At 33.3% G+C, this 16,849-nt stretch overlaps 1 long non-coding RNA gene across 1 annotated transcript; it reads right to left on the bottom strand.

Moving 5' to 3' along the window:
• Positions 1-9,366: 9,366 nt before the first annotated feature.
• LOC143085436 (uncharacterized) lies at positions 9,367-15,251 on the bottom strand. Its single transcript, XR_012981336.1, has 4 exons — positions 15,119-15,251; positions 13,913-13,984; positions 12,654-12,776; positions 9,367-10,367 (listed from the first exon to the last, which is right to left on the bottom strand). It is a non-coding gene; the product is annotated as an uncharacterized LOC143085436 (long non-coding RNA).
• Positions 15,252-16,849: the final 1,598 nt, after the last annotated feature.

The raw sequence follows: 16,849 nt of genomic DNA on the forward strand, positions 1-16,849 counted from the left end.
AGTAAGATAATTGTGAGCATAATGATGTTTTATCAGTAGATTCATGAATAGTTCAATAAACAATATTACACAGTTTCTACTAAATTATTAACCACAGTATTCAACCAACTATTAAATATGCTATAACATTATCAAAAATTGTATGCCACCCTCTAATAAATTGTCTTAGAATAACTATAGTACTTTATCATTTACTCAATAAATTGGCCTCGGTCTCCTGGAGAAAGCACAGGAAGACAGAATTACAATCCGTAGATTGCAGACATTTAAAATGTGAATTCAAATTAACCTAACCTTACTTTATATCTTATCACATTGTCAAAATGATGAATACTCTTTTTACTGGAATAACTCGGTAAAATAGTAACCTAACAACATTCCTTAACTAAAACAATGGAGTGGGAATGGGAATGGGAGAAAGTACAAAACTTTAATTTGCTGTCTTAAATTTAACAAATTAGCAAATAAAAACTAGCTTGTATAAATAGACATACTACTTATTATTACGGGCTAGAAGCTAACTTGAATTAAATACATTTTTGGTTCTGATCAAAGTCAAGAATACAAGACTTATAGTGAACGGAAAAAGTCTAAATAGTTGGTAATTTAGAAAAGTCAATTGTAATAAACAATTATTGAAAAAGTACACGGGTGTGTATTGAATCAAAAATAGTCTCATGAAACTGCAGTAAACTGCTTAAAATTACAAGAAATTCATGTTAAAATATCAGTGTCTGAGAAATATGATGACCAACCGAAAATAATGCAACGTCTCTGAAGGACTGACTAGGTAGGAAGAGTCCCCGATGAACGGGTGCAACGCTTTTATACCCGACGGAGCTATCGGGGTAACGGACATTTCTTAACGGGGGAATGAACGGGAAACTGATAAGCACAAAAAAGAATCCCCGATACTCGCCCCGATAGCTACGAATAAATACTGAAAAAATGTAAACAACGTACATGTTTACGGAAAAGAAAAATCATCTATATACAATTTACAATCCTAAGAAATAATGTTTTAATACAAAAAACATGTAAAAATCGATCTACAACCGGTATAGATTAAATTCATACACTGGTTTACGATAGCGGTACATAAAGTTCACCTGAGGTTACATTTGCATAATCAAATGTGCCGGAAATGACCGTTCTGAAGTGAAAGTGAAATTATACAGCAGAAGTTATCTCGATTATTCCTAAATAAAAGTTGTTTTACACTGAGAAAACGGATTAAATATTATAGAACACTGAAAACATATATAATTGAATTAAAAAGGTGTGAACCGGTGTCAAATTATAAAACAGTCAAAAATAGATTCGTAGCTAAAACTAGAGGCTCTATAAAGAGCCTGTGTCGCTCACCTTGGTCTATGTGAATATTAAACAAAGGACGCAGATGGATTCATGACAAAATTGTGTTTTGGTGATGGTGATGTGTTTGTACATCTTACTTTACTGAACATTCTTGCTGCTAACAATTCTTTCTATCTATAATGAACTTGGTCCAGTAGTTGTTGTTGAAAATGTTAATAAAAATTTACATGACAATTGTTAAAAATTGACTATAAAGGACAATTACTCCTTAGGGGGTCAATTGACCATTTTGGTCATGTTGACTTATTTTTAGGTCTTACTTTGCTGTACATTATTGCTGTTTACAGTTTATCTCTATCTATATTAATATTCAAGATAATAACCAAAAACAGCAAAATTTCCCTAAAATTACCAATTCAGGGGCAGCAACCCAACAAAGGATTGTCCAATTAATCTGAAAATTTCAGGGCAGATAGATCTTGACCTGATACATTTTAAAACTAGATTCCCAAAAAATGATTGTGGCCAAGTTTGGATTAATTTGTCCCAGTAGTTTCAAAGGAGAAGATTTTGTAAAAGATAACGAAGAATTAAGAAAACTGGTTAAAAATTGACTATAAAGGGCAATAACTCCTAAATAGGTCAACTGACCATTTTGGTCATGTTGACTTTATTTGTTAATCTTCTTTGCTGAACATTATTGCTGTTAACAGTTTATCTCTATCTATAATAATATTCAAGATAATAACCAAAAACAGCAAAATTTCCCTAAAATTACTAATTCAGAGGCAGCAACCCGACAACGGGTTGTCAGATTCATCTGAAAATTTCAGGGAAGATAGTTCTTGACCTGATAAACAATATTACTCCTTGTCAGATTTGCTCTAAATGCTTTGGTTTTTGAGTTATAATCCAAAAACTGCATTTTACCCCTATGTTCTATTTTTAGCCAAGGCGGCCATCTTGGTTCGTTGGCCCGGTCACCGGACACATTTTTTAAACTAAATACCGCAATGATGATTGTGGCCAAGTTTGGTTTAATTTGGCACAGTAGTTTCAGAGGAGAAGATTTTTGTAAAAGTTAACGACGACGGACGACGAACGTAAAGTGATGAGAAAAGCTCACTTGGCCCTTCGGTCCAGGTGAGCTAAAAAAAAAAAAAACAGGTGCTCGGAAATACAAGCACAGTCATGGCTTTACAATGAATGGCACTTGACCAACTCGCTACAGTATTTGATTCGAGCGTCACTGATAAGTCTTTTTTAGACGAAACGCGCGTCTGGCGTTAATATAAAATTTTGATCCTGGTATCTTTGATGAGTTTATTCACACAGTATTTGATGTGTAACACACTTAAGTTTTAGATGCATGATTCCTTTAATTATTTCAAGGGCTTTGAACTATCTGTCTGTCTGCGAGTACTCTCAGATCTGTAAAAAAAATTTTGTCGTTGGAATATACAAGTACCCAGCCAAGCCCTCTCTGTGTATTTGTTAGATGTATTTCTGTTTGTAACCATCTGATGAGTTCAGCCTTTTTCAACTGACTTTTTTTTTATAGTTCATTCTCATGTTGTACTGTTACACCACTATCCCAGGTAAGGGGAGGGTTGGGATCCCGCTAACATGTTCAACTCCGCCACATTCTATGTATGTACCTGTCCGAAGTCAGGAGCCTGTAATTTAGTTGTTGTTGTTTGTCGATATGTTAAATATTTGTTATTTGTTCATTCTTTTGTACATAGATTAGGCAGTTAGTAATCTCAAGTTCGTTTGAATTGTTTTACATTTGTTATTTCGAAGCCTTTAATAGCTGACTATGCGGTAACGGTTTTGCTTATTGTTGAAGGCCATACGGTGACCTATAGTTGTTAATTTCTATGTCATTTTGGTCTCTTGTGGAGAGTTATCTCATTGACAATCATACCACATCTTCCTTTTTATATTTAACCCCAGATTGTAACTTTTTGTTAACTGTGAAATAAACTGAGTTCATTTATTAAACATTAAAATATGGAAAAATTAATATAATTTTTTTTTAAATCTTGCTCTGGATACTTTTTTTTACATTATAAAGCTTCTGTCCAAATGACATAAAATTACATGAAGATTTGGCCACGAGCATCACTGAAGAGACATATATTGTCGAAATGCGCATCTGGTGCAACAAAATTGGTACCGTTGATTTTATTACTACCACTGGGTCGATGCCTCTGCTGGTGGACTAATAGTCCCCGAGGGTATCACCAGCCCAGTAGCCAGTACTTCGGTACTGGCATGAAAATACGGATTTTTTGTGTTATTAAAATTTGCTGTTACAAAATATTAGAAATTATTATAAATTAAGGAATGTATCTCCCTCATGCAAAGCTCTGATTCCTTTCACGAATTTGGCTATACTTTTTTGACCTTTTGGATTATAGCTCTTCATCTTTTATATAAGCTTTGGATTTCAAATATTTTGGCCACGAGCATCACTGAAGAGACATACATGTATATTGTCGAAATGCGCATCTGGTGCAACAAAATTGGTACCGTTGATTTTATTACTACCACTGGGTCGATGCCTCTGCTGGTGGACTAATAGTCCCCGAGGGTATCACCAGCCCAGTAGCCAGTACTTCGGTACTGGCATGAAAATACGGATTTTTTGTGTTATTAAAATTTGCTGTTACAAAATATAAGAAATTATTATAAATTAAGGAATGTATCTCCCTCATGCAAAGCTCTGATTCCTTTCACGAATTTGGCTATACTTTTTTGACCTTTTGGATTATAGCTCTTCATCTTTTATATAAGCTTTGGATTTCAAATATTTTGGCCACGAGCATCACTGAAGAGACATATATTGTCGAAATGCGCATCTGGTGCAACAAAATTGGTACCGTTGATTTTATTACTACCACTGGGTCGATGCCTCTGCTGGTGGACTAATAGCCCCCGAGGGTATCACCAGCCCAGTAGCCAGTACTTCGGTACTGGCATGAAAATACGGATTTTTTGTGTTATTAAAATTTGCTGTTACAAAATATTAGAAATTATTATAAATTAAGGAATGTATCTCCCTCATGCAAAGCTCTGATTCCTTTCACGAATTTGGCTATACTTTTTTGACCTTTTGGATTATAGCTCTTCATCTTTTATATAAGCTTTGGATTTCAAATATTTTGGCCACGAGCATCACTGAAGAGACATATATTGTCGAAATGCGCATCTGGTGCAACAAAATTGGTACCGTTGATTTTATTACTACCACTGGGTCGATGCCTCTGCTGGTGGACTAATAGTCCCCGAGGGTATCACCAGCCCAGTAGCCAGTACTTCGGTACTGGCATGAAAATACGGATTTTTTGTGTTATTAAAATTTGCTGTTACAAAATATTAGAAATTATTATAAATTAAGGAATGTATCTCCCTCATGCAAAGCTCTGATTCCTTTCACGAATTTGGCTATACTTTTTTGACCTTTTGGATTATAGCTCTTCATCTTTTAGATATTAAGCTTTGGATTTCAAATATTTTGGCCACGAGCATCACTGAAGAGACATATATTGTCGAAATGCGCATCTGGTGCAACAAAATTGGTACCGTTGATTTTATTACTACCACTGGGTCGATGCCTCTGCTGGTAAACTAATAGTCCCCGAGGGTATCACCAGCCCAGTAGCCAGTACTTCGGTACTGGCATGAAAATACGGATTTTTTGTGTTATTAAAATTTGCTGTTACAAAATATTAGAAATTATTATAAATTAAGGAATGTATCTCCCTCATGCAAAGCTCTGATTCCTTTCACGAATTTGGCTATACTTTTTTGACCTTTTGGATTATAGCTCTTCATCTTTTATATAAGCTTTGGATTTCAAATATTTTGGCCACGAGCATCACTGAAGAGACATATATTGTCGAAATGCGCATCTGGTGCAACAAAATTGGTACCGTTGATTTTATTACTACCACTGGGTCGATGCCTCTGCTGGTGGACTAATAGTCCCCGAGGGTATCACCAGCCCAGTAGCCAGTACTTCGGTACTGGCATGAAAATACGGATTTTTTGTGTTATTAAAATTTGCTGTTACAAAATATTAGAAATTATTATAAATTAAGGAATGTATCTCCCTCATGCAAAGCTCTGATTCCTTTCACGAATTTGGCTATACTTTTTTGACCTTTTGGATTATAGCTCTTCATCTTTTATATAAGCTTTGGATTTCAAATATTTTGGCCACGAGCATCACTGAAGAGACATATATTGTCGAAATGCGCATCTGGTGCAACAAAATTGGTACCGTTGATTTTATTACTACCACTGGGTCGATGCCTCTGCTGGTGGACTAATAGTCCCCGAGGGTATCACCAGCCCAGTAGCCAGTACTTCGGTACTGGTATGAAAATACGGATTTTTTGTGTTATTAAAATTTGCTGTTACAAAATATTAGAAATTATTATAAATTAAGGAATGTATCTCCCTCATGCAAAGCTCTGATTCCTTTCACGAATTTGGCTATACTTTTTTGACCTTTTGGATTATAGCTCTTCATCTTTTATATAAGCTTTGGATTTCAAATATTTTGGCCACGAGCATCACTGAAGAGACATATATTGTCGAAATGCGCATCTGGTGCAACAAAATTGGTACCGTTGATTTTATTACTACCACTGGGTCGATGCCTCTGCTGGTGGACTAATAGTCCCCGAGGGTATCACCAGCCCAGTAGCCAGTACTTCGGTACTGGCATGAAAATACGGATTTTTTGTGTTATTAAAATTTGCTGTTACAAAATATTAGAAATTATTATAAATTAAGGAATGTATCTCCCTCATGCAAAGCTCTGATTCCTTTCACGAATTTTGCTATACTTTTTTGACCTTTTGGATTATAGCTCTTCATCTTTTAGATATTAAGCTTTGGATTTCAAATATTTTGGCCACGAGCATCACTGAAGAGACATATATTGTCGAAATGCGCATCTGGTGCAACAAAATTGGTACCGTTGATTTTATTACTACCACTGGGTCGATGCCTCTGCTGGTAAACTAATAGTCCCCGAGGGTATCACCAGCCCAGTAGCCAGTACTTCGGTACTGGCATGAAAATACGGATTTTTTGTGTTATTAAAATTTGCTGTTACAAAATATTAGAAATTATTATAAATTAAGGAATGTATCTCCCTCATGCAAAGCTTTGTTCCTTTCACGAATTTGGCTATACTTTTTTGACCTTTTGGATTATAGCTCTTCATCTTTTATATAAGCTTTGGATTTCAAATATTTTGGCCACGAGCATCACTGAAGAGACATATATTGTCGAAATGCGCATCTGGTGCAACAAAATTGGTACCGTTGATTTTATTACTACCACTGGGTCGATGCCTCTGCTGGTGGACTAATAGTCCCCGAGGGTATCACCAGCCCAGTAGCCAGTACTTCGGTACTGGCATGAAAATACGGATTTTTTGTGTTATTAAAATTTGCTGTTACAAAATATTAGAAATTATTATAAATTAAGGAATGTATCTCCCTCATGCAAAGCTCTGATTCCTTTCACGAATTTGGCTATACTTTTTTGACCTTTTGGATTATAGCTCTTCATCTTTTATATAAGCTTTGGATTTCAAATATTTTGGCCACGAGCATCACTGAAGAGACATATATTGTCGAAATGCGCATCTGGTGCAACAAAATTGGTACCGTTGATTTTATTTGACAAAGTTTTTATTGACAGAATAACTTTAATCTTAGACTAAACCTGAATAAAAACTAAATAAATTGCTTCGCTGAGCGCAGCCTGATACGACCGCAGAAGTCGTACCCTGAACAGTTGGAGCAAGTTTGGACACAATATTCAAGCTTGATACTGTCTGAATTTGGATTGTGATCAAATTTTTGACATAATAAAGGTTTCTGACACAAAATAAATGTGGTCAATGATTTTACAAATCTATAGCGCAATACTGTGCAATTGAAGATTTCTATTTGAAACTTTTCTAAATTTGAAATTCAAAAAATTTTGAAAAAAATATGAATCCCCTAAAAAATTGGAAAACTTTAGCCCAAACTTTTTGAACCCCCCCCCCCTTTTAGAGCAATAACCCTTCAGTCAACCCTAGCCTATCCTTTGTAGTATGGTACCTTGTAGTACAATGTCAGAGAGATCCATACACTTAAACACAATTTATTGTCTGGAAACTAAAACAATGCTTGTTTTTACCCTTTTTGGCCTCTAATTCGTTCATGATTTTGGGAAATATTCCCCAACTCATGCTCAGCCTCCCCTTTGTGATATGACACCTTGTGGTACAATGTCAGAGAGATCCACACACTTACACAAAAGTTATTGTCTGGAACCTTGAAAAAAAAATGCTTGTTTTTGGCCCCTTTTTGGCTCTTTATTCTTAAACTGTTGGCCCCATAACCCCTAAAATAAACCCAAATCTTCTACTTGTGGTATTAAACATTGTGGTACAATTTCAGACCAATCAAAATACTTATACACAAGTTATTATCCTGAAACTAGAAAAATGTTTGTTTTTGGCCCCTAATTCCTTAACAGTTGAGACCATCTTCCCCCAAAATCAATCCCAATCTTCATTTTCTGGTATTGAACCTTCTTAAAACATTTCATAGAGATTCATTCACTTAAATCAAAGTTATTATCCGGAAACCAATGCGTCTTCGGACGGCGACGCTGACGACGCAGACGACGACGACATCATACCATTATACGATCCCCAAAAAATGTTTGCGGTCGTATACAAAACTAAAGGATCTAAATAGCCTTTGTCGCTCATCAATGGGAAATCAAACACCGCACACTCTCCGACATTGTAGACGAGAATAGACTATATTTTGTTGATCTTGTATTACTGATCTTTAAATCTGTTACGTTTCTTTGACTTATTATCAGATCTTGCCTTGCTGATCATTTTTGTGATTTTATTTCATACGACTGTTTATTTATGTGCATATGAGGCATAACAGAAACAAAATGTTACTCTCTAAATATCATAGTTTTCATGATAATAGCAACATTGAAAAAAAATCATAAAATTTGTCATTTATGGGCAATAACACCTATAAGAATTTGTCTTACAGTTTTAACGTATTACATATGTTAGAGGTCATTATTCTGAACATATCACACCTTTCAGATTTTCTATATTTATACGATCCACAAACAATAGACAAAACTTGCTTTTTATCACTTTCTTTTATTTTTAGCCATGTTGGTTTTTTTTTATTAAGATACTTTAATGAAGATGTTTAAATTTGTCTCAGTAGTTTCCTAGAAGATTTTTTATAAAAGATAACAAAACATTACCAAAAATTGGTGAAAATTTACTATGAATGGCAATAACTCCTAAAGCTGTCACTTGAACATTTTGGTCATTTTTGACTTTTTTGTAGATCTTACTTTGCTGAACAAGTTTGCTGTTTACAGTTTATCTCCATCTTTTATATTATTCAAGATAATAGCCAAAACCTGTAAAATTTCCTAAAAAATACCATTTCTGAAGCAGCAACAATTTGTCTGATACATCTGAAAGAAAGATAGATCTTGACCTGTTGAACATTTTTGTCCTGTGTCAGATTTTCTGTAAATGCTTTACTTTCAGATCTAAGATAATAAGCTAACTACTACATTTTATCCCAATTTTTTATTTTTAGCCATGGGAACCATTGTATTTCTAATTAAAAATGTTACACATGTATTTGGCATTATATGGAAATATTTAAATACAACTTTTTCTAAAAGCGCATATGATTGCATAAAAAGAGTTTAGTGGATGACAACACGGAAAAAAAATGAAATAATTCATGAAAATCATTTTAAACACCTATAATATTACTACAAATTAATTTTGATAGCAAAACTAACTGGAACATATGTTTTTTTTTCCACCAATTTCTGATAATTTAATAAATTAACTAGTCCTTACTACTACTCGTATTTTTAATTTATAAAGGAAATCTACTTTTTAATATCAAATAAAATTACAAAGTGTATATAACAGAAACACTAGAGTCTATATATACATAAATTAAAAAATCTCTATTAAAAGAAAAAAACAAGTCAAAATGTTTTCAAATAATTCTAAATGACTACATCAAACTAGGTGTTAAATCCGCTTACAGGATGCCATGAATTACTATCACTCTCATACACATAGAGCTGATTATTGTGAAGACTATACCTTTTCCGTCCAGCTGTAAACATATCTGATGGCAATGGATTAATGTACGACATAGTGTTCGATTTCGATTCTGTGCCCGCCGTTTTTGGTCTGTGATGTTTATAATCGTTTTCTACGTGGCTTTCAGTAAAGGCTGAATGTGGTCTGTTATCATTATCATGTTGTTCATAACTGGTGTAGTTTTTCGTTGCTGGTTCTGACGAGGGTAAATATTTGTAAGCAGATCCAGAAGTAGTTGTAGTTCTCCTTAAGCTTGTATTTGTAGAATAAGGTAGATGTGAAGAATTCTGAAACATCTCATTTACACGATGATCATTTTTATCAAAGCCTGGACGGTCTGTTTCTTCCTCGTACTTTTTATGTAAGTCAGTGGAATCATGTTGCGGGTGTTGGTTTTCTCTAAGCAGGTCATTAAATCTTGATTCTGTTTCTTTTAACTGGTTATGCTCGTATAAGTCCTTACGTTCAACCTCTTTGTTGTGCAATAATCGTTGACGTCGTTCACTTTCGGACTCTTGACGACCCTAACCTTCATTTTATCGACCGATATATTTCTTTTCTTTTCCGAGACAGAAGTTGAGAATGACTTTGCAATTGGTTGAACAACTCCTTTTGTAAGAATAGCTCCATCTTTTTCAATCAATAATGGTAGCCAAACAACGAATGAAACTGTATCCCCTTGTACGGTAAATTCTTCATAGCTATCTTTGTCATATGGTTGTCCTGACATTGGAGGTTCAGCAAACTCAAGAGGAGGATTATGGGCGTTCATTAACCAGCAAATTTCAATACATTTATTGACATACTCTGGTAATCTTTCTGTGTACATTGGTTTGCGACTGGAACTCATGTAACTCTGTAACAACAAACCATATATATTATCAGCTATCGAATTTATCGATTGACATCTCAATTAAATTTGTCTAGTTTAAAAACAACCAGTAGTAACAGTAATAACAAATGTACAATATTTCACTACTTTAAACTTGCTTTCCAGCACAATCAAGAAACGCACTTCGGGCGCACGAAATAACTCTATCTTCTTTCATTAACATAAAATACTCCAAGATAAGTTCTCTTTTTCTTTGGTCTTGTTGCGATCTGATGAGTCAAACCCCTAGCCCTTAATTGATGAAAGAACAATTTTATGCATTTACCGTAAGCAGGAGCACTAAAATCAACGTTTTAAGCCACTGATATAAAAGCACCGAAACTGATATTTAATGTTTGGTCTTATGTTGTGACGATAAACCCATGTAACAGATTAGGGAGATGATTATGAGTTACAAACATGTTTATCTCTGCTACATTGTCGTAAAGTCAGAAACGAGCATTAATAAATGTGTTGTTTACATTCATTCATCCGTCTCTGCAAATAATTGTTTATAATTGGCAAAAATTCATTTTTATACGCCCGTCGTCTTTTAGACGGGGCGTATTATGGTATACCGTTGTCCGTCTGTCCGTCCGTCTGTCCGTCCGTCCGTCTGTCCGTCCGTCCGTCTGTCCGTCCGTCGTCCACACTTCGGACAATAACTCAAAAACGCTTTCACCAATTTCCATGAAACTTGAGTGAATTGTTTATATCTATTGACGTAAGCTCCATTTCGTTTTTTTTGAATTTCAGATTTTAAGTTTTGGATTTATGGGGCTTTATTCATAAAAAAGGGGGGATTTTCAACACTTCGGACAATAACTCAAAAAGGCTTTCACCAATGTCCATGAAACTTTGGTGAATTGTTTATATCTATTGATGTAAGCTCCCTTTCCATTTTTTTAAATTTCAGATTTTAAGTTTTGGATTTATGGGGCTTTATTCATAAAAAAAAGGGGGATTTTCAACACTTCGGACAATAACTCAAAAAGGCTTTCACCAATGTCCATGAAACTTTGGTGAATTGTTTATATCTATTGATGTAAGCTCCCTTTCAATTTTTATAAATTTCAGATTTTAAGTTTTGGATTTATGGGGCTTTATTCATAAAAAAAGGGGGATTTTCAACACTTCGGACAATAACTCAAAAAGGCTTTCACCAATGTCCATGAAACTTTGGTGAATTGTTTATATCTATTGATGTAAGCTCCCTTTCAATTTTTTTAAATTTCAGATTTTAAGTTTTGGATTTATGGGGCTTTATTCATAAAAAAAAGGGGGATTTTCAACACTTCAAACAATAACTCGAAAAGGCTTTCACCAATGTCCATGAAACTTTGGTGAATTGTTTATGTCTATTGATGTAAGCTCCCTTTCAATTTTTATAAATTTCAGATTTTAAGTTTTGGATTTATGGGGCATTATTCATAAATAAAAGGGAGATTTTCAACACTTCGGACAATAACTCAAAAAGACTTTCACCAATGTCCATGAAACTTTGGTGAATTGTTTATATCTATTGATGTAAGCTCCCTTTCCATTTTTATAAATTTTAGATTTTACGTTTTCTTAAGTAATGAATTTTCATACTTAAAAAAGGGGGATTTTATGAAACTTTGGTGAATATATTAATGTAACATCCCTTTTGATTTGTATATATATTTATAGTTGATCATATAAATTCATTTAAAGCATAAAAGACAAGTTAAAAGAGCAACGGGCGTATCATGCGCTAAAGCGCAGCCCTTTATTGTTTATGAAATGTGTTTTAATCCACCATTTTTTATCTAAGAAAATGCCAGTACCAATTCAGGAATATGACAGTTGTTTCCATTTAGTTTGATGTTTTTGAGACTTTCCAATTTGAATTTTCCTCGTAGTTTGGTATTATTGTTATTTTACTTTTTACGAATTGTCGATCGTTGTTCCCTCACTTTATACGGTGATAAATACAATCAGATATAGTTTATCTAAGATGTTCACGTCATATCTGTATTCTAATCTGACAATCCACAAAGGAGGTTCGGGTTGTAGCAAAACGTTCGAAAATTGGAAACAGATTGTTATAAAAAAAATCAACTATTCAGGTCAAACCTCAATTAGCAAGACATTCTGTTTAGTTACCCAACAAGGGTAACCCTTTTAAATTTTATTTTGTCTTGCTGATGGATATTCTATACAGAACATGTACTGAACTGAAAAACATGCATTTATTTAGATAAAATGAAGTAAACTTGATTAAAAAGAAATCACAGATATTTATCGAACCTTTTGCAAATTAGCAATCGCTGTCTTGGCTTTCAATTTCAGACATGTTTCAAGCATTTGTCTAATTTGCTTGTCTTCTCCGCTCTGGAGATTGCTTTCTGTTGCATGTTCTCTTGAAGATACCTAAAGACAATAATAAAGATATAGATTTTTTTAAACAGAATTACTTTAAAAAAAATTTTTGTTGAAAAAATACACAAAATCATGAATTAATGGTAGGCAGAAAATATGTTTAATTGATTTATTTTGGGAATATAGCTTTCAAAAAGTAAACGGTTATTTTTTTAATCACATAACTTAAATTACCGGTATGCAACCAACTACCTTGGTTATCATAGTGACAACAAAAAATAACACATGCCTTGTATATTGGTGCCATTGAAAGATCATATTAGATCGTGTTTATTCAATAAATATATTACCTTTAAATGTTCAAATGGACATTGAAAAATAGCAAGTTTTCACCTTTAAAGCTCGTGTGCATACTCTTTATATTTACCAGCATGTAAACTATAAATTTGTACTTTTGTTCTAGTACTATGAACAACAAAATTATTTATTTTGTAAAAATATTTCCGTTCTCAATTTATACTGCACACATTAAAACAACATTATTTTCATTTACCTGTGTATATTGTTCTATTTGGCAGCATTTTGTTCAAGGTTTTAGATGACTTACGTAATTAATTTTACATCTCACAGCGGTATACTACTGTTGCTTTTATTTATTCAACACTTATATTATTGATTTTGTATATACATATGTATTCGCTCAATGTATGTTAACTTGTGTGATATATCTCTTGATTGAGTTAAGCCATTTCAATTAATATTTTATAGTGTGTCTTTCTATGATGGATGTAACTATTGTTTCATGTAAGGGTGAAGGTTGGTACCTTTAAATATTAAAACCTGCTGAATTTGTATGCATCTGTCCTACGTCAGGAACCTGGTGTTCAGTAGTTGTTGTTTGTTGATGTGATTCATAAGTATTTCTCGTTTTCCGATTTTTTATATAGATAAGACCGTTTGTTTTTCCCGTTTGAATGGTTTTACACTAGTCATTTTTGGAGCATTTTATATCTTGCTGTGCGGTGTGAGCCAAGGCTCCGAGTTCAAGACCGTACTTTTACTCATAACGGGTTTTCTTTAACAAATTATGATTTGGAGGGAGAGTTGTCTCATTGGCAATCATACAACAATTTCTTATATCTATGAATATTACGATTGATTAAATATTGATTGAAAAGTTCACTTACAGGATTACTTAAAATGCATTCCAATCTTTGCAACGATTCCATTTGCGCTCTTTTACAGAATGAACTGGCATGCTGAAAGACAAATATGGCGAGTTGAATCTTGAGTTTACATGAAAATATGGACAACAGAAAATCTTACTTAGACCTGGCAGTAAAGAATTTAAACAATATTTTACGATTGTAGTATTGCAAGAAATACTTGAATTTGGTTCATAATTTGGGCTATTATAATAACGTTACTTTAAATATAATATGTTTTAAATAAACCTTACGTTTCCAATCTTAACAGACAGCGCTTTACCTAATAGATTCAAAATGTGCATCGAAGTGTGATACTATTATAAACCTTCATATTATTTTCATATTATAATCGAAGTATACTTTATTAGTCTCAATCCAGGGATCAGTCAAAATATTTGAAATTCATCGTTAAACTGCATAATTATGACAAAACAGTGACATCATCGCTGAAACCATATTCCAAAACCATTTGAACGTGTATTTTTGGACAAACCTGAACTTTAATTAGCTTTTGATTTAGGTAATGTTGTTTATCATTCAAGTCCTTTAATACTTTTCAGTATAATACTCATCTGGGCTTTGAAATGTAAAGGTTTGATAGTTCTTAATAAAACAAACTATAAAAAACGCTTTTGACATTCAAATTTTCATTAACACCTGCTAATCAACCCGATTTTGCAAATCTATGATTCATGACGTTTAAGTTAATATATAATTGTTTCTCTAATTCTTCGTCAATTTATCTCTTTCTGCACCAATTGTATAAAAAAATTTAATCAACGTGTGGTTCGTTTGATCTCAGTACTTTATTGGTTAAAATCCGATTATGACGTCGAATTGTCTTGCTTTCCTCTGAAATTCCCATTGTGACGGCATGAAAAAAGGCGACCACTTCTGATGACGTCACATAGAAGAACATATCTTTTTGCAGATCATTCGAAAAGAAGGAATAATTTTTCCTGCATAATGTTAGAAAATCATTAGAGAAACAAATTCCACTACCAAATCTCGTGTAATACGATATTTATCCATTCTCGGGCAAGCCTCGCGTTTTAAATTTGAAAATTTAACTGTCTCGAGTGGATAAATATCGTATTACACTCGATGCAATGGTAGAATCTATATATATCATGTTTTAAATACCGTAATTACTTTAGATAGCATTACATAGAAATCATTCAATACCTTCATCATTTCCAATAAAATTCTGACACCAGCTTCCTCCTCTACATGACTCTTAGTGAGGCTCTCTAAAGCATCTGTCCAGTCATTGTCATACAAATTGTTGTACTTTTCTGTAAGCTTTGTAGATCAGCTATTCCTGCATTGTTTTCACTTAACTTGTCGCCCATTTCTTTGCTTAATCTGGTTAGATAAGAAGCACTGCGGATTACTTTGTATACATTCATTTATTATCTTATTATGTGGATTATAATTCTGTACGATCCAGCATCACAGACTACATTTTGTACTTAAACGATAAATTATATCGTCGGACATTTAACACATATTTCACATTCTTGATGTCGGGTGCTTTTTGGCAGAATAATTCTCTCTTGAACTGTTGTTGACGGTCGTAAGGATGCCTATTATCAAACTTATAAGATTTAAATATTTCATATATACATATCCTCTGCATTTTATAGTTATTTAATGAAAAGTTTAGTCCGTACATGATGATAATGTAAACATTGCAAAACGAAATTTGCCTTGAAATTTAAAAAATACTTTTCTTTTAAATTTCATAAAAGAGGACAAAAGATACAAGAGAGACAAACAAACTTATAAATCGAAAATAAACTGACAACGCCATGGCTAAAAATGAAAAAGGCAAACAGACAAACAATAGTATTCATGACACAACATAGACATTAAGCAACACGAAAATGTGACTTAATTCGAAAAATTTTATTTTTCTGCACTGTACATATTTTACCTGGATAGTGCTGAATCCTTTTCAAACCTGAGATTCGATAATTCGGCCTCTCTTTCCTTCAGGCGCATTTTCAATTGTTTAATGTTTTCCTCGGATTCTGTTCTCGCTTTTTGTTTTGCGTCCTTTATCAACTGTTTTGCTTGCGACACTATTTCATTATTTCTGTCTACTGCTTCTTGGTATTCTTTTATGGATTCGTCATAAACTTCTTTAAGAGTATTTTATTCCTCCTTTTGTTTTCTTAAATCTATCTTCAGTTGTTCTGTTGATGTGTCCTGTTAATAGATTAGAAGAATATTTTCCAGATCATCTTCTGTATACATCCTCTCTCCATGAAAAATTTCAGGAAGAAAAGATGCGGAGTAAACGTTATTCGTGTTATTGATACAATAATCCAACACTACAAACAAGAGCTGACATTTAAAAATGTCTTTCTTTCTGTAATAATTGAATACTTTTTGATTTAAAATGCAAAACTAAGTAAGCAATGAACATGGTTGTTAAATTTGATATATGCCATTTTGTGCTTCTTTGTTAAATACTAGTATTTGTTTGTTTTTGTTCTGATTCAGATTATAACACGGTGATAAATGATGTACCCCTATTTTTACAATTTTACCTATTATGTCTGTTTTGTTCACGCATCGTTGTAAATATAATGAAATTTGATGCGACTGTCATACAAGAGAGAGTTTAAGCGCTATAAAACCAGGTTCAATCCACCATTTTCTACATTTCAAAATGCCTGTACCAAGTCAGGAATGTGACGGTTGTTGTCCATTCGTTTGATGTGTTTTTCATTTAATTTTGCCATTTAATTAAGGACTTTCAGTTTTGAATTTTGCTCGGAGTTCAGTATTTTTGTGATTTCACTTTTTTCAAAAGGTTATAAAATCTGATCTTGATCTGTAACTTGTCATTATAAAACAACATACCAAATATCAAATCAATATCTACAAGCACGAAGAAAATAGTCTGGA

The sequence above is a fragment of the Mytilus galloprovincialis genome, chromosome 8 (assembly GCF_965363235.1).
Source record: "Mytilus galloprovincialis chromosome 8, xbMytGall1.hap1.1, whole genome shotgun sequence".
Lineage (NCBI taxonomy): Eukaryota > Metazoa > Mollusca > Bivalvia > Mytilida > Mytilidae > Mytilus > Mytilus galloprovincialis.